Here is an 18,944-nt window from a genome sequence, read left to right as displayed (position 1 = left end):
GAGCCTTTTCTCTTCCATGGCCATCTGACCTTTCAATCTGGCCATCTCCACTTCATGCGCTCTGGTTGTGGCCCTGTCAGCCAGCTCTTCTGCCAACGGGCCTCCCTGCACTTCGATGAGGCTATCGGGTGGATCCACTACCACCTGATTTTCGGGCTCTCTGAACTCTTTCCAGGCTCTCAGTGCCGTGATGCGCTGGGCTCGGGTTTTGCAATTTGCTTGAGAAACTCAGAATTTTTCGCATAGGGTTCTCAAGTGCTCTGCTTTGCACTTTTCCAGCCCTTCCCAGTCACCATCGTCGATTCCAGAGATAACAGAGAGTGCTCTTGAGGGAAGTGAACCAGGCATGGTTTTGGAGATTGGAGATCTCTCTGCAAGAATGTAATCTGGTCGCGTTATTGGTCTGCTCTCACTACGTGGTGATCAGTAATTCACTGTATATGAATCAAAAATGCAAATCCGAAAATCCTCACCGCTGGTACCAATGTTGGAACCGGAGGTCTCTGGTTGGCACAGTTAGGCACTTGCGACAAGCAAGGACCCTCAGCTCCACGTCAGGGCGAGGGAACTACTCCTTCGAATAACCCCTGCTCACCCTCTAGGTAGTGTGGCGCCAGCAGACAAGCTAATCCTCAGGGCGATAGTAAGTTAAGCATTCATGATCACACACAGTAAACCCACTGACCCACCACAAACGGACACCAGTCGTATGGTTGTATCAAAAATACGTATGCTTTATATAAAAGATAGATTCAAGCAGGTTTATCACAAGACCAAATAACGTTTAGTAAGTTGAGGTCACCAGATTACAATAGGCAAACTTAGTCTTTCAGTGTTTGTTGTTTAGCAAGGTACGATGATAGGGAAATAAGAACGTTGCGGACGCTGGATCCGATATGAACTCGAGACGGAGTTCAAGTGTACCTTGCTGGTGGAAGTCCGAGGTGTTTCAGGCGCGGCTACTTGTGAGGGCGGACCCCAAACGAGGCCAACGGTTTTCCAGGGAATCTCTCCGGCTCAGTCCCCCTCGAGGAGCAAGGTGGAGGAGCTAGATTGTGGAGGGTTGCGGCGATCCGGGATCGATGCAGCTCACGGGGTGAGGCGCCGTTCAGGCCTGGGGGAGTACTACTTCTTAGCACGCCGGGTCGTACTCATGGATCTGTGAGGGGCGTCGAGTTCTCGGGCAGATGGGTGCAGCACCAGGCTTCCAGTACCACGGTACGGGGAGGCCTTTCTTGAGGTGCGGCACGAGCCTTGGTATGCAGGAGCGCAAAGCGAGACAGTCGGGTACGTTACGACGTACGGACCGTCCGAGGCTATGAAATGCTCTCCGTGCAGATTCCGGCTGGAGAAGATGAGAGGCACACAGCGCGCTCCGTAAGCGGCGAGGTGACAGGAGAGTAGGCGGCCCGGCACTGAAGCGGAGAGCAACTCAGGGATGAGCGGGGCTCTCTACGGCGGGGTGACCAAGCTCCGAGCTGTCACGACCTGGGAGGGGGCGAAGGCACCCGAGTCACAACTCTGGCGAGGGAATAAGAACTGAGGCCCAACAGCAGACGGGCACAAGCAGATAGAACCCAATGGTCCTGGGGTTCCATTCAGGGGGCAAGCTCTCGATTAAGCCCTTGGAGATCGTTTCGGGCACAAGTCTACAAAGTCCTTTCTGGTCCTTTCTTCTCCGTTCTCAGCAAGGCACCACTGCAGGCCAGTCCAACAGGATACAGACTGGTTTCCGTCCTTCAGCTTCTCTTGGTCCTTCTAGTCAGGCAGAGGTTTGTCATGGTCAAAACTGGATCTGATTTGTAAGGAGCGGAGCTCCTATTTATTTATTTTTTTAATTTTTATTTTTGTTGCAAAAATCAAATATTATCATCATCATCAATCACGTAAATGCTTACATCCCTGAGGCCAGCTCATGACACAAGGTAAATATCAAACAGTACGTATGTTTCCGGGCCTTTTCTGACTGTGTAGCAGCATCATTTATCAAAAGTGATCAGATGAATGGAGCGTATAAATGTACAGTAAAAAATTACAATTTGCGTTTTGTGTTTTTTGTGTAACAATGAACATAAACTAAGAGAAATCGCACACATGAATCAGCATGTCGTTAAGTTAGACTCGATATAGCATCTAGCATCATAGTTGTCATGTGAAGGACCAGTCATACATTTTCCGTACCCTAAGCCCTGCCCTATCCCCCCGCCATTGGCCCCCATTACTTAACCATCCCATTCCGGCCTATGTGTCGCCCATCATCCTGCCCCGATCCCCATACAGTGTTCTTCTTCATCATCAGAACCCTCAAGATCCTCCTCATCCAGTGGCTCACATATGTCCCCCCTGTAGGAGTTCCAAGGTTGCCAGACCCCGTTCCATTTACGAGGGTTGTCCCGTAGTTTGTAGACCGCTCTTTCTGTCAGCATGAGCATGTCCATATTCCGGATCCACTGCGCCAATGTGGGAAGGTCAGCCGACTCCCATTTCTGTGCTATATCTCGTTTGGCCGTGATCAGCCCTATCGTGGTCCACGCCCTTGCGTAAAAGGTAAGGTCAGTAGGCCCCCACACATTCAGTAGACACATCCGCGGGTCCAGTGTGAGTGAGGTGGGAAGTGTCTGTGCGATGGTACGTAGAACCCGCTGCCAATAACTAACAATACATGGGCAGTCCCACAGCGTGTGTATAAATGTGCCCTCCGCCCCGCAGCCTCTGAGACAATAGGGATGTTCCGCCCTTTGCAATTTGTGTAGTGCCGTGCGGGTGTAGTAGATCCTATGTAGAATTTTTAACTGCACTAGACGGAATTTGGAGAATATACCTGCCTCACGGGGAGACGCCATGGCTGCATTCCAGCCGGACTCGTCTAGGTCGCCGACATCAGTCATCCATTTGTCTTTCAGCTTCTCTAGTGGGTCAGGTAGGTTATTGATCAATTTGCGGTATATCAGTGAGGTTGCACCCTCCTGTAAGAAGTCCGTGAGCAGACGGTCTTCTAGCGGAGAGGATTCTGGCAGGGATGTGTCTGGTGGGATTGCCGCCTGTAGGGCGTGTCTAATCTGTACATATCTGTATAGTTCGTTATCCCCCAGCTCATACTGTTCCTGAAGGGTTGCAAAGGAAACCACCCCCTCTCTAGTCCACATGTCCCCCACAGTTGAGATCCCGATGTTGTCCCATTGGGTAAAGCTCTTAGTGCGCCGCAGATGTCCCAGTGCCTTTGTGTCCCATAAAGGTGTAAGTTTTGTGATGGTCCCATCCCATTTCAGTTTCGCTTGCGCCTTGTACCATAGGTGAACTGTGTGTTTCGTGGGTCCCATGAGTTTTGCTGCAATACCGCGGTGATACAGTGGGGGCAACAGGCTGTTCGTGCCCAGTTGTGCCCTGTCTGCCTTGAATGCTGGATCCTCTTGCGGGGCATGTATCCATTGATTAAGGATCTTAAGTTGGGCCGCCCAATAATACAGTCGTATATTGGGCAATGCGATGCCCCCATCGTACCAACTCCTATTCAGCTTTGTGTGTGAGATCCGGGCTGGCCGGTGTCCCCAGAGCAGGCCCGTGATCTGTGCCGTTATCTTTTGGAGGAAGCTGTCCAGTATCAAGCGTGGGGCGTTCTCAAGAATATATAAAAAGCACGGCAGGGCCATCATTTTAAATAACGCCGCCCTTCCCAGCAATGTTAGTGGGAGTTCCTTCCAGTGCTGCACGTCGTTACGGAGTCGGAGCAAGGGAGGCTGTAAATTAAGCAGTGCAAACTCCGCTTCGTCGCAGGTAATATGGACACCCAAATATTTAAAGGAAGAGGGTGCTATCTCCAGCGGACAGGAGTCCGGGAGTGGCGGAAGTGGCCCTTTGAGCTCAAAGATTGTCGATTTCGCCCAATTGATGGTGTACCCCGAAATTCACCCATGTGAATTACATAGAGCCAGGAGGTTGGGGAGGCTGTCTTCTAGGTCAGTGAGGTATATCAACATGTCGTCCGCGTAAAGGGACACTCTATCTTCCCATTGCGGATCCCATTGGATCCCCTTCAGGAGCTGCGTGGTACGAATAGTAACCGCCAGCGGTTCCAGAACCAGAGCAAAAAGGAGGGGCGAAAGTGGACATCCCTGCCGCGTGCCACGTCCTAAATGTCTGGTTCGAGAAATATGGCCTTTAGCTACCACTCTGGCTATGGGGTCTTTATAAAGCATGCGTATCCAGGAGATAAACACCGGACCAAAGCCCATACGTGCGAGCACTGCGAAGAGGTAATTCCACTCTACCATGTCGAACGCCATCTTGGCGTCTAATGATAGGATTGCGGCCGGTTCCCGCAGCATCGAGAGCCTCGCCACAACCCCATGTACCCTGCGAAGGTTTAGGGCCGTACTTCGATGCGGCATGAAGCCGGATTGGTCCGGGTGGATCAACTGAGTTAAGCACGGCAGGAGTCTGTTCGCCAGTACTTTGGCTATTATTTTGGCCTCTGGGTTCAGGAGGGAGATAGGTCTATACGACGTGCAATTGCTGGGGGGTTTACCCGGTTTCGGGATGGCCACAATAGTCGCCATCCGCTGGTCCGGCGGTAATGTTCCCTTCGTCCTACACTCTTCGTACATCTGAAGAAGGGGCGTACTCAGGGAGTCTGACATAGTTTTAAACCATTCAATGGGTACTCCATTGGGGCCCAGAGCCTTACCCGAATGAAGGGAGCCGATGGCCAGTTGGATTTCGTCGACAGTCAAGGGTGCATCGATATCCTTCGACGCCTCGTCCGTCAATTTCGGCAGAGGCACACATTCGAGGGCATCCTGAGCCTCATCCTCCGTCACCACTGTCGCAGGAGTAGATACCTCACTAAAATGATCAGCCAGGACCTCCACTATGTTGCCTGGGTGGGTGTGGACGACGCCACATGAGTCAGTGAGCTGTAGAATATTCCTTCCGCCCCCCTGCTTCTTATCCAGCCACGCCAGGAGTTTGCTAGCTTTGTCCCCAATATCGTATACTCTGTGTTGGGTCGCGGCAATGTCCGCCAAAGTGACCCTTCTCAAGTGATCGGTGAGGCGACGCTGGTGAACCTGTAAATCGTGAAGTGTGTCCTCCGATGGGCTTGCCATATGGGCGGTGTTGGCCCTTTCGAGGCCCAACTCCAAATCTAAGGCTTCCTTCCTATGTGTTTTCTTGTGGTTCGCAATAATGGCAATGGCTTGGCCCCTAAGCACGGTCTTGTATGCTTCCCATAATGTAGAGGGGGAGTCCACCGAGGACCGGTTCTCCTCAAAGTAAAGCCGGGTAGCTTTCTTCAGGTCCTTACTTATCTGCGGGACTTTAAGATATCCCGGGAATATCGGGAATATCCGTCGCCGTTTAGTGCCTGTGGTGGTGACTGTCAGAGTGATCGGTGAGTGGTCCGAGATACCCCTCGGCTGTATGCTTGCCTCGGCCACGGTAAGATGTCCGTTGCCCAATGTGAAAAAGTAGTCGATCCTTGAAAGACTATTGTGGGTGGCCGAGTAATAGGAATATTGTTGCTGACCTATCAATCAATCAATCAATTACATTTATAGAGCGCGCTACATACCCGTAGGGTCTCAAGGCGCTGGGGGTGGGGGGGTGCCGCTACTGCTCGAACAGCCAGGTCTTCAGCTTCTTCCTGAAGGAGAGGTGGTCTTGGGTCAGGCGCAGGTCGGTCGGGAGGGAATTCCAGGTCTTCCTCCTGTAGTCGCTCTTCGGATGCGGGGGACGGCGGCGAGGGCGTGGTTGGCTGATCGGAGGTGGCGTTTGGGAGCGTAGAAGTTGACTCGGCTGTTGAGGTAGCTCGGGCCTTGGTCGTGTAGGGCTTTGTGTGCGTGGGTGAGGAGGCGGAAGGTGATTCTTTTGTTGACGGGGAGCCAGTGAAGGTCTCTCAGATGTCCGGAGATGTGGCTGGTTCGTGGGATGTCGAGGATGAGTCTGGCTGAGGCGTTCTGGATCCGCTGGAGTCTCTTCTGGAGCTTGGCGGTGGTACCGGCGTAGAGGGCGTTGCCGTAGTCCAGTCGGCTGGTGACGAGGGCCTGGGTGACGGTCTTCCTGGTCTCGGTGGGGATCCACCAGAAGATCTTCCGTAGCATGCGCAGGATGTTGAAGCACGCCGAGGAGACGTTGTTGACTTGCCTGGTCATGGAGAGGGAGGAGTCCAGGATGAAGCCCAGGTTGCGTGCATGGTCTGTCGGTTTGGGTGCGGTGCCCAGGGCGGGAGGCCACCAGGAGTCGTCCCAGGCGGAGGGTGAGGAGCCCAGGATGAGGACCTCCGTCTTGTCCGAGTTCAGTTTCAGGCGGCTGGTCGTCATCCACTCGGCTACCTCTTTCATCCCTTCGTGCAGGTTGGCTCTGGCGGCGGCGGGGTCGTTGGTCAGGGAGAGGATCAGCTGGGTGTCGTCGGCGTAGGAGATTATGTTGAGGTTGTGCTGGCGTGCGATGGCCGCGAGGGGGCTCATGTAGACGTTGAAGAGGGTGGGGCTCAGAGAGGATCCTTGAGGGACGCCGCAGATGACTTCGGTGGCCTCTGACTTGTACGGTGGTAGGCGGACTCTCTGTGTTCTTCCATCGAGGAAGGAGATGATCCATTCCAGCGCCTTGTCCTGGATTCCGACGTTGCTGAGGCGCTGTACTAGGGTGCGGTGGCAGACAGTGTCGAAAGCCGCGGAGAGGTCCAGGAGGATGAGGGCCGCTGTTTCTCCGTTGTCCATCAGGGCTCGGATGTCATCGGTGGCGGCGATGAGGGCGGTCTCGGTGCTGTGATTGGCTCGGAAGCCGGATTGTGAGGGGTCGAGGGATCCATTCGTCTCGAGGAAGGCGGCCATCTGCTTGTTGACGGTCTTCTCGATGACTTTGGCTGGAAACGGGAGGAGCGAGATGGGGCGGTAATTCTTGAGTTCGGTGGGGTCCGCTGTGGGTTTCTTGAGAAGAGCGCTGAGTTTGGCGTGCTTCCAGCTCTCAGGGAAGGTGGCGGTGTCGAAGGATGTGTTGATGATGTCTCGCAGGTGGGGTGCGTTGACAGCGTCAGCCTTGTTGAAGACGTGGTGAGGGCAGGGGTCAGTCGGTGATCCGGAGTGGATGGAGTTCATCGTGCGGATGGTGTCTTCTGTGCTGATCGGGGTCCAGGCGTGGAGGGTGGTGGTGGGGGGTGGTTGTTCGGTCTTGTTGTGCGTTGGTTGGTTGTTGAAGCTGTTGTGTATGTCCGCGATCTTGTTGTGGAAGTATGAAGCGAGGGAGTTGCAGAGGTCTTGCGATGGGGTGATGTCGTTGTTTCCTGAGTTGGGGTTGGATAGCTCTTTCACGATGTTGAAGAGTTCCTTGCAGTTGTGTGCGTTGTTGTCCAGCCGGTCCTTGAAAGCAGTTTTCTTGGCGGCGCGGATCAGCTGGTGGTGCTTCCGGGTGGCCAGCTTGAAGGTGGTCCTGTTGTCCGGTGTAGGTTCCCTTCTCCAGACTTTCTCGAGGGCTCGGCAGTTCTTCTTGGAGCTCTTGAGTTCGTCGGTGAACCACGGGGCTTTCTTGCTGCCGGATCTGCTGGGCGGGGTCCTCAGCGGGGCGAGTTCGTCCGCGCAGTTGCTGATCCACTTCGTGAGGTTGTCGGCGGCCTGGCTGGGGTTCGCTGAGCTGGCGGGAGGGTGCTGGCTCAGGGAAGCGGCGAGCTGGTCTGCTGTGATCTTGTTCCAGCTTCTGCGGGCGGCCTGATGCTGGTGGTGGTGGGTCGTCGATCTCTTGAAGGTGAAGTGGACGCAGCTGTGGTCCGTCCATTGAAGCTCTGTGGCGTGGCTGAAGTCGATGTCTGTGCTGGAGGAGAAGACTGCGTCGAGTGTGTGTCCGGCGAGGTGGGTGGGGGTAGACACCAGCTGCTTGAGTCCAAGATTGGCGAGGTTGTCGAGCAGGGTGCTGGTGTTGCGGTCGTTGTTGTTCTCCAGGTGGAAGTTGAGGTCCCCCAGGAGGATGTAGTCAGCGGAGGGGAGGGCATGCGGGCTGACGAAGTCGGCGATGTCCTCGCTGAATTGGGTGCGTGGTCCCGGAGGTCGGTAGATCAGGGTGCCTCTGAGGGTGGTGTTCGGGTCGGTGTGAATCTGGAAATGCAGGTGTTCGGCGGTGGTCAGGGTGTTGTCGGTGCTGGTCGTGAGACGGATGGTGTTCCTGTGGATGATGACGATGCCTCCTCCCATCTGGTTGGCGTTGCGGTCCCTCCGGACGATCTTGTAGCCCTCTGGGATAGCGATGGCGATGTCGGGAGCTGAAGAGGCGTTCATCCAGGTCTCTGTGAGGAAGGCAACGTCAGGGGCAGTGGTGTCTAGGAGGTTCCAGAGTTCGATGGCGTGTCTGTGGACGGAGCGGGTGTTGAGTAGGATGCACTTGAGGTGGGTGCTGCTGGTGTTCGACTTGGCGGGTGTTGGTGCGAGGCAGGTCCGGATGCAGGAGAACTTGCAGGCGTGGCAGCTGAAGGGTCCGTGGGTGCGTCGTGGTGTGGCTTGGTGGCACTCTGGGCGTCGGCCGGTGTTGAGTGCGCTGAGGGTGGCAGCTGAGTACGTCCGGCGGGTCGGTCGGGGTCTTCGAGGTCCAGGGGTCCTGGCACTGGGCGCGGTCCTTCGGCGCACAATCGGCGCGCCCGCTGCGCGTGACCGCTGCGCGTTCGCACAGTCGCACAGTCGCCATATAAGGCAAAGTGCGCGGGTGGGCGGGGCATCTGGGAGGCGGGAGCGGGGAGGGAACAGAAGGGAAAAAGGGGCGTGGTCAGCGGTGGTGGCGGGAAGCGGGGAGCGGGGAGGGAAGGCGGAGGGCGGCCAGGTAGGCGGGCACACAGGAAGGAGAACGCAAGTACAGGCAGAAACTGACAAAAAATAACAGGCACAAATGGCAAACAAAAACGCTAACACGGGAAAAAATTACTGGTAAAACAAGCACAAATGATTAACAAAACAAAAACAAAACAGACGACAGCGGCGTCAGCCGGCAGCGAGGCAGGCAGCGAGGCAGAGGGCAAGGCGATGGGGCACACGCAGCAGCTGGTGGCCGTGCGGCGCGGGGGTGTCCCACAAGACCTGGGTGTAATGTACGCCATATGTCCACCAAACCCTGTGCGTTTATAAAAGTTTGTAACCTGCTGGGACCAACTGTGTGTGTTCGGGAGGGGAATCGGTCGAGGGTGTCTGTGAGTGTCATATTGAAGTCCCCACCTATGAGCAAGTCCCCGTCAGGGAGATCCAGCAAAAATCTGCCAAGGTCCGGCAGGGCTACCGAGTGTAGTGCCGGCGGTATATATACGGAAACTACATTTAACAATTTCCCCTCCCACTGGCCATGGACAGCCGTAAAGCGGCCTTGATCATCGGCTGCTGTTGATTTCACTATAAATTGGGAGGATTTCTTCTGTAAAATACCCGTGCCACGGGACCCTGAAGTAAATTCCGCATGCACTAACATATGATAACCTCGCCTATCCAGAGCCCTCGTGGCCGCCCCCGTGAGGTGTGTCTCCTGCAAAAGAATTAGGGCAGGCCCCTGTCTTCTAATTCCCTGTAGCACCAGACCCCTCTTGATCTTATCCCCTAGACCTCTGACGTTCCATGACATGACGTGCAAAGGGGTCGGTGTGGTATGGTTATCTATTCCGGCCATGAGAAAAGTGGTGATCAACCATGAGGCCCTCCCGCCGTGAGCGAGGTGGCGTACTGAGGCAAGTGCAGGGTAGATGTGAATCCTTCCAACATTCCCATTCTTCACTGTCCCAAATAGACAAGATGTTACCAGAAAAATGAAATATACCAATAAGCATGTGTGTGCATAGAACAAAAACTCGCAAGACCAAAGGGCCCTGTATTGCAAACCTTCCCGAGTCCCTACCCACCCCCCTCCCTGCCCCCCTGCTGCACGGACTCAAAACTGCCCGCCCCCCCAACTGAGCAGAGTGCATATCCCATTCCCAAAACAGTGTACTTGCGCGTTGGGGTGAGGGACTCTCCGCTGCCGGCAGTCTCTCAGTGACACCCACGGAGGCCCTTCACCCAGTGTCCAATGGCGGGAAGCGCTTGTGCAGCATTAAATGTCTATAAAGGTAATAAAGTCTGAAGATCACTGTTCCTCATTCTCTTCTTGGCCGCCGTCTGCCCCAAAGGAACCGCTACTCTCTAATCCATCTCCCGAAGCCTGGGAGCCCTGGCGTTGACCTGCTTTTCGACCCTTCTTGGGTCGATTTGTCCGTCGTGGATTTTGTCCCGGCCTCCAGCCTTCCAGCCATTCCTGTACCGTCTCCGGGTTGTCGAAGAACCATGTTTTGTTCTCGGCTACCACTCTAAGTCTTGCAGGAAAGAGCATGGAGTATGGTAGTTCTCGTAACCTCAGTTCCTTTTTAACATCAAAGAAGGTTCGTCGCCGACGTGCAACCTCCGCCGTGTAGTCGGGGAAGATGGCGATAGTAGCGTTCTGTATCTTAATGGGAGGAGAAGTTCTGGCCGCCTGCAGGATGGCGTCCCGGTCGCGGAAGTTGAATAAACGGGCTACTATGGGCCGCAGAGTTGCCCCTGGCTTTGGTTGGCCTCCCGGTACTCGATGGGCCCTTTCAATGGAGAAAAAAGTTGACAAGCCTTTCGGCTTAAGTTCGTCCGTGATCAGGCTCTCCACAAATAGGTCCATGGCTTTAATTCCTTCCGACTCCGGTACCCCAATATTACGGATGTTGTTCCGCCTCGAACGCCCTTCCTGTTCATCAAGTTTCTCCCGGAGCATTTTATTGTCTTGTGCCATCTTCCCCATTTCCCGTTGAAGTTCGGAGACGTCCTCCACCAGGGATTTCGTAACCACCTCCATGTTCTTAACCTTCTCCGACATTTTGTGGAGGTCTGCTCTGAGCAAGGTGACATCTGTGGAAATCGCACCCACTGTCGTCTGTAGCTGAGCCAGAGCATGCATTACATCGTCCAGTGTCGCCTTCTTACCTCCCGGGGTGTCAACCGTCTTGCCTCCCGGATCTTTCCCCGTTGCCGGGGAGGTGGTTGGCTTGTCGGAGGTGTACCTTTCAATGCGGGTCTGTGTGGCGCCGCCCTTGGGACCTTTCCCCGCCATACCGTTGGATTTCGTGCTCCTCGTGCCTCTCCGCTCCAGGGTGTCCGGGGCGGTGTGGTCGCACCACCCAAACCAAATATATTGTGTTCGAGCCTCGATGGGGTGTTCCGTAGGGCTAAGAGTGCCAGTATTCACCAAGTGCGCAGCACCTTCCTCGTTCTAGAAAATGGCGGATGCCCCTCGCCGTCACAGGATTCTTCACGCTTAGAGCCGGCTATTCGATATCGGGGATGGCCGGGGCACCGGTGATAACGCTATTGTCCACCACTCTCCTGTGGCCTGCGTGCTTCGTCACGTCTGGCTGTTCGGGAGGCACTCGTTTTGCCGTCCTGCGCGGTCTGCGGGCACTTCCGGTCCAGATTCCCAGGTCCGCCTGCACTTCCTGCTGGGCCACTCGACCAAGGGAGACCCCGGCTCAGGATGTTGGAGTAGGCCAAACCGCAGCCACGACGTTTCTCGGTCTCCAGACGTCGGATTGTAACACCGCTTGTCGCTGCTTACACCACCCGGTCCTGGGCTCTGGTACCCTCCTACAGGGCTTGAAAATTGTGCCGGATTATGTGTCGGATAGACGAAGAGGCCGCTTCAGCTGCGGAGCTCGTCCCTTATGCTGCCGCCATGATCGGCTGCTAGCCACGCCCCCCGAGCTCCTATATTTTTACTGCATTTCTTTTGTCTTTGCAGGCCAGGGGGCCTGAGCCTGGTTCAACCCGGTTCTGGAGTACTTTGTTGACAGGACGCTGCCATCTTCTTTCAGGGTGCAGGGCAGAGACATCAGACGGTGGAGCCAGCATTGTGGTGGGGGAGCACAACCCTATTCAGAATCAAGGACCACTCCGCCCACCCAACCTGGTGTAAGCACCCCATTCACCACCTGGAGCACCCGACTATCCCCCGAAATCTCCCAGCCCGGTCACTCACACAAACCCAGACAGCAGATACACATCCTGGCAGAGTCGGGCTGAACAGTTAGGCGATCAAAGGCTAACTTTCTAAAAGTAGCATTTGTAAACACAGGATATTAAAATAAACCTTACTAAAGGAAGTATTTTATTATTCTGAATTCAGGCATACTAAACTCGACCTGCTACTGTGTTCCCTGAGCCTGCCAGGACTATAGCGTGTAATAGCTCTGACAGCTCATCTGGCCTAAGAGAACAGGTAGCCCTTCAATAGTGAAGAACGAGAAAGGGCGGTAATTCACTACTAGGACATGCCACACTCTAGGCTTGTCCTACCTTACGCTTACAATGCACCCTGCCCGAGGGCCTACCATAGGGGTGACTGATATGAAGGTGAGGAAAGGTTCTGGGACTGGCAAGTGTGGGCACTTGCGCAGTCAGCGTGACAGTACGATATTGTACGCGGGGTCAGCAATGGCGGACCCGAGACATATCTTACGAGGCCGCTTCTGTGGGTGGCGCAACCAGCGCTGCAGGCCCACTAGCAGCATTTGTATCTACAAGCCCAGGCACGCCTCGTGCACTTTACGGAGGACAGATAGTAAACCAAATAATCCAATCGTGGAAATCAATTACACATACACTTTACATTGGGAGCACTTGCACTGCGGCACGGATTGTCCGTGGCGCAGTGCTCTGAGCATCGAACACCAGCAAAACATCTGAGGCACATCAGCAAAAAGTGGAAGGGAAACTCACGCCAAGGTGCCAGGTCTAACAACAGCGATCTTGTCAAAGCTACAGTAGATGAATCCATCTGCAATTGTGATTCAGCAAAGCTTTTCAGATGGCTGACTGTCACACACTGTGACTACTTTACTACTATAGTGACTTATTCAGAACTGCCCCCCCTTTCGCCCCCCCCGGCCAGGCTACCAGATTACACAGTGTTAGAGGACATCATACAGGTCCACATAGAAGGTAAGTTTGGTTTTCCTGTATGTTTGGTAATTGAGCTGCGTTACAATGAATATTTCAGTGACAGTCATTAATTGAAAGGTCTTATCTGAAAGGTCTTACTCCTCTTGATTTTGTTGCTATTAATTGAAAGGTCTTGAAGCGTCTTGACCGCACAAATCCAAAGTCATTCCTTTCAGTGTTTCTAGGGAACTGTTAAGTATAGTTCAAACCACAGTATGAAGAAATTAGGCTTAAAGTCAATGAAACTGGGCATGAGGGCGTCTCCCGGAAAAATGTGCGAGTTGCTTGGGGTTTAATAGCTCACAACGGTTTTCACTAACCAGAAGTAGGTCCCACTACACAAAACGATGGAGACCTGGTCTGGCCCATAAGCTAGTTTACAAGCTGGCTAACAATCTGATGAAATTAGATAGCACCTCCATTTCATTTAGGTGCTGATTTTAATGTGTGTGTTAATGTGGAATAAAAATCAATTTTTGGAGGATGAAGTATTTCCTCCAGAATCAGTATTTGCATGCTATTTTGTTCCTTAGAAAAGTTGATTTAACCTGCCCAATACTCCCAAAATTTTGGAGGCAATTACACTTCCTCCACCAACAGTTTATCTCCAAAAATCTGGAGATCCTTCAATCAGACCCCCCAGGATATAGCGGCATGGATTAGCAAATTTAGCAGCACAAAAATAGAAATTTAGCGGCACAAATATGGAAATTTAGCCGCAATTTTGTGGCATTTTATGTGCATCCATCCATTTGCAGGGGGACCCATTATTTTGCATTATACCACTGGGTCACGCTGATCCAGTGTAGAACAACAGTACTGGATAGAAATCACTCCAGGCTTCGTGCAGTGCGAGCACCCGGTGTTGCCCAGCACTGCAACGCAGTGATGTCTGCCATCACAGCACCCATTCATAGCCACCCCAACCAACACAGAGCAGCAGAGCTAGCTACCATTACAGACTCCCATGCCTGGCTAAATCAGAGCAGCTGTCTTTCTGCCATTCTCAACACCCCTGGTTACCCAGCACAGAGAAGCCGGGATTTCTTCCTCCCCAGGCCATCTCTGACTGTGTGAATGGGGCAGAGAATCTCATAGGCTGACTGACCCCTGTGTCCCGCCTTCTAAATCCGCTTCACCGGGGCAGCGCCCTAGGCAGAAAGTAAATGTGGTGTTTGATATTGGGCGAGGGGGACAGGGGAGTCGTTGCGTTGTCACGGCCGGAGGTGTGAGGAAGATGGGAGGAGAGGGGAGGGGGTTAATGGCGGTGCTACAAGTGACGCTGAGGTACTTTAAGGGCCGATTACAAGGTCTTTAAAGCAAAGAGCACTTGCTCTCAATCGGGTCCCATTAAATTATTGGGACCCGATTAAGAGCAAGTGCTGTTTGCATGACATGACGCCCAGCAGCTCCCTCCTGCTGCGCCCCTCGGAAAATTGGCGGGCCGTGTCCAGGGCTGGCTTGCCCCGGCATGCCTGGAGTGGCTGCCCGCGTGGTTCGCCGTTTGTGGCCAGTTTTGTATCGACGTGGTGCGTAAACCAGAGCCTCCAGCCAAGAACACAGAGGCTGTTTGTTCTCAGAGAGGATGCGTTTAACTGATGGTCCTTGTTCACGACAGATTCAAATCCTGGTTGGTCGCTCTGCCTTCCATCCTTTGAATGTCGATAATCAGTGCAATTGATTTAGCCTGTGTATTAATAACATGTTTTATCAGTCCTACTTTAATTCACGTTTATTGTAGGATTACTTAAAACCATTATATAATCCATAAACCCGATAATGTAAATGAAACAAGAGCTCAATGATATCAGTCAGTTGCACGCGAGACCTCATTGGGGGTGAACGTACTCCCTCTCCGAAGACTCCCGTTATGCTGTAAACAAGTTATGCTCAGCTCTGAAACACCAATTTTACAGATTTCTGTCTTAATTAATTGACCTCAGGCGCCTCCTTTTATCTTATTCGTGAAGAGGAAGGCTCTCTAGGAACGGATGAAGTGCTCTTTCTGTCTGTTCCAGGCTGTCCCCGTATTCCCTTAATCCCGCAAAATGCCTGCCCCCATTGTAACCCACGCTATACTTCCCCTCAGTGTGCGGGACATTTAAGGATTACACATCAGGTGTTTATAATCCCTCAAAACAGCAGGAGACCTCATTGGATTAATGCGCCTGCTGCAGAGATTTTAGTGTAACCGAAGGTCACGAGTTGAGTCTGACGGGGTCTCCTGAGCGCCACTTGTTTTCGCGTTTGTTCAAGTGAAACGTTTGATTCGTGTAATAATATCTGCTATTATCAGACCCCCCGGGATATAGCGGCTTTTGTGAAAATGCCGCTCGATTTCTACAAAAGTGCCGATTTCGCGGGCACTTTTGTAAAAATCGCTGCATTTTTACAAAAGTGCCGATATCGCAGCAAACCTCGAAATCGCGAAATCACAATATCCTGGAGGGTCTGTTTAATGGCTAACGCTACTGTTGGATTTCACCCCAAATTAGTTATTATTCACCTAATTTAGATCTCACTTACCTACAGTTTTCTAGAATACACTTTTATCAAAATGGCAGCAGTAGGAGCAGCTTTGTGGAACAACGTTTTACATCTTTTTAAGGGACAAGTGCCTGTTCAGTCTGCTGTTGGCCCGCGGCACGATGTGGCATACCTTGATGCACTACAAAGTAGAAGAAGGTACAAGCAGTGTATCTACAGATGTAGATTTGATCTTTTTGCAATGCCCGATGAACACATTTTAAAGAATTACAGACTTGATTCTCACACAATATTATTTATACTTGACCTTATAGAGTATGATTTAGAACCCAATAGTAATATTAGAACTGCTGTCCCACCACTGGTTAAGTTGCTGTCAATGTCGCACTTCTTTGCAACTGGTTCTGTTCAAGGAATTGTTGCCATGGCTTTTGGGCTCTCTCAGACTACCTTCTGTAAAATATTTCCGTAAACCAGTTGTTTATCTACCTGCAATTTCGTATAGGCACAATAACTAATTACATTATTGTGTTGGTCAATGGATAGTGATAATTTTACATTTCTCAAACGTTAAGTGCATATAAGAGCAAAAAAAAGATTTACAAAATGTTATGAGGTATCTCTTATTATTTATCAAAAGTGATAATCGAACATTTTCAATCAAACCAAAATCAGCGGCAAGTGGCCTGTTAAACAATGTGCAATCAATAGGAAGCTGCACTATGCCTTAAAAACGTAGTGTTTGGAACCTGCAACTATTGTGAGTGGCAAAAATCCGGCTCCTTGCAAAGTAAACAACAATAAGTACATGCATTGAATTGCACATGAGAGACAACTTAAACTCTGCAACACACATGCAACCTTTATGAGGCTTCAGTAACATTTAGCAGGAGGCATGCATAGCAATAAAACAAAACACTCATTATGTTACATTTAAAACTTTGATTTCTTTGGAGTAGGTGTAACATATCTACATTGATTCAATAGCACATGTGAAGTTGGCAGGGAAACAGAGTCTGAAGCAGTGTTATCCACATTAGACTGAACATGTTCAGATTGCACAGAAGAGAATGCTTTAACAAATTTAGGGTTAGTACTTTTGTCGACTAGAAGGTCTGTTCGTCTTTAGACACTTTAACTGTTTGTGCAAGCATGTCTTTTATGACTTCCATACATTTGGTGTTAATGTGAATGCAGTCTTTCAAATTGGCCTGTATTGTAATTAACTGTTTCTGGATATTTACATTACAGTCTACATATTTTGTGACTGACTTCATCAAATATCAATACTCTTACCTATTAGCATCAACTCATGTAATGTGGACAAGCTGTTCACATGAGAGGTCATGTGATCTTTTTTCATTGCAACTGTATGTCTATGTATTAAACAATTCATTGACTACATCAATCGTCACTGCTTATCAGTATTTTGCACTAATTTATCTTGACTCTCTAAAACTTTGAACACATTAATTTCATTGTCCATTTGACCCTGCATTCCATTGTTAATCCTCTCATTCATTCCAAACAGTTGATTCTTTCTACCTGTTCTGCCCATTTCGCCAGTGTCACCCACAACACCAGTCAGATTTCCCTGACCCTTTCTACCCTTTGCACTAGTTGGATCCCTAAGCCACCTCACATCCCTTTTATTTTTCTGACTTATTGCATTAATTTCACCCACTACTCCTTGTAGATTGTGTACAATTTAAACAAGGTCTTTAGATTCACGATTGTCAACATTCCTTCCAAGGTATGCGTCTTGCACTATCTCCAGTTCTCCATTATCACCACACTCTGGCAGGATTATTTCATTCTCAAAGTCTACAACATCCTGTACCTTCCCCAGAACGGTGGTACTTGACAAAATATTTCCCTCTCTGTCTCTGACTTCCAACATCATAACTTCATTTTCATTTAACAAAATTTCAGATTCACTGTTCTGTTGAGGACAAGCTTCCAAAAATGCTTGTGCAGGCCTGACTTCCTGCCCGATGCCTCTTTGGTCTCTGGGTGGTGCACAGGCTGTGAAAAATATGTGATAAGAAAGTTAATAAAATGAAAGCTTTTGAACAGTGTTTAAATGTATGTAGGCGTGTGTGAAATGTGTGAAATATGTTTTGCATAATTATAAGAAATGTCTGAAAATTATATAAAATTATGCAGGGTTACATGAAATGCAAGACCGACATTTGGTGCTTTAGTATAGCCAATGCCACTGGAATTATACTGCAGGCGATGGACAAATTATGCAGCAGGTTAAGTAAATTATGTGGCCAGAATAGGCCAATTATGCATCCATAATGTGGTACATTTTGTAATAGTATTGCCACATTATTTGGTCATTTTTAAACTTGGTAACACTCTCTAGGCATTGGTTGCACCTCATTAATACCAGTTTAACATCCATAGGCAACAGAAAGGTGACCTGTCTAGCTTTGCAAAGGGCTACGATTGCGAGGCAACATGCATCGCATTTTCAGTAACTTTGAACCATTTGAGCTAGAAACTATTCTTTTTTTTTGTTCAAATCCACAGATTATGCTGCAGATGATTGATTATGTGGCAAATCTACAATTACGCTAAAATCTACGCGGCCTCACAATTGCCTAATTCTAGTTGCCCTGATTATAGAACAAATTGTGTGCTTGCCTCCATTGTTGTAAAGTGGAAGCATTGCTCGCTATATACATAGTGCAAAAACCAGAATCACTACAAACAGCATCCACTAGAGTTACATATTTGCTACTTATGATGCTTAATTCTGCGACATGGAACAATACATTAATTTCCGAAATGTTGCCTAAAAAGCGAAATGAGAAAATTACCAAAATTATGCGAGGTTATGCTCTTGTAATGGACATTTCATAAATTCTTTTAACAAGAGGAGAAGGGTAAAAGCTTACCTGGCTGTTCATTTTCTGTGCATTCCAGGATGGTATCAATTCCATCTAGTCCTTCCAAACTAGCAGGATCCACAATCTCCAACACTTTTAGTTGAACATTGCTAAGGTTAAGCTCTAAGGAACACCCGCCACCTGTCCCTTTAGCGTGCTGCTTTGCCTTGCTATAATCTTCACGCACTTTCTTGCGCAGGTCATACCACCTCTTATTAATATCAGTTACAAGGCGTTTGGTAGTGGAGATGGCATTTATGTTTTTCAGGATACTGTCCCAGATACCATTTTTAATGTGCAGAGATGTACAATGGGACTGTGCACCAAATAAAACATCATTGGTTTCAAGGACATTGTCAGCAAGAAGTTTCAAAGATTGTTCAGAAAATGTGACATTTCTTTTTCTAAATAGATTTGCATTAGCCATCTTTGCAAATAGATTACCATCAGCTGAGTAGTCTTTATTCCAATAACTTATCTGCTAAACAAAACTCTGAACAGAAACATGTCTCTGTTATCTTCCTGAACTGGGCTTTTCCAGCAGCAGTTAAATTAAGAATGATTTATTGGCAGCAAAGTTCACAGGCAAGATGATCTGTCAGCA

The sequence above is a fragment of the Lissotriton vulgaris genome, chromosome 6, assembly GCF_964263255.1.
Source record: "Lissotriton vulgaris chromosome 6, aLisVul1.2, whole genome shotgun sequence".
NCBI classification, from domain to species: Eukaryota; Metazoa; Chordata; class Amphibia; order Caudata; family Salamandridae; genus Lissotriton; species Lissotriton vulgaris.
Note: the sequence above shows the minus strand (reverse complement) of the source record.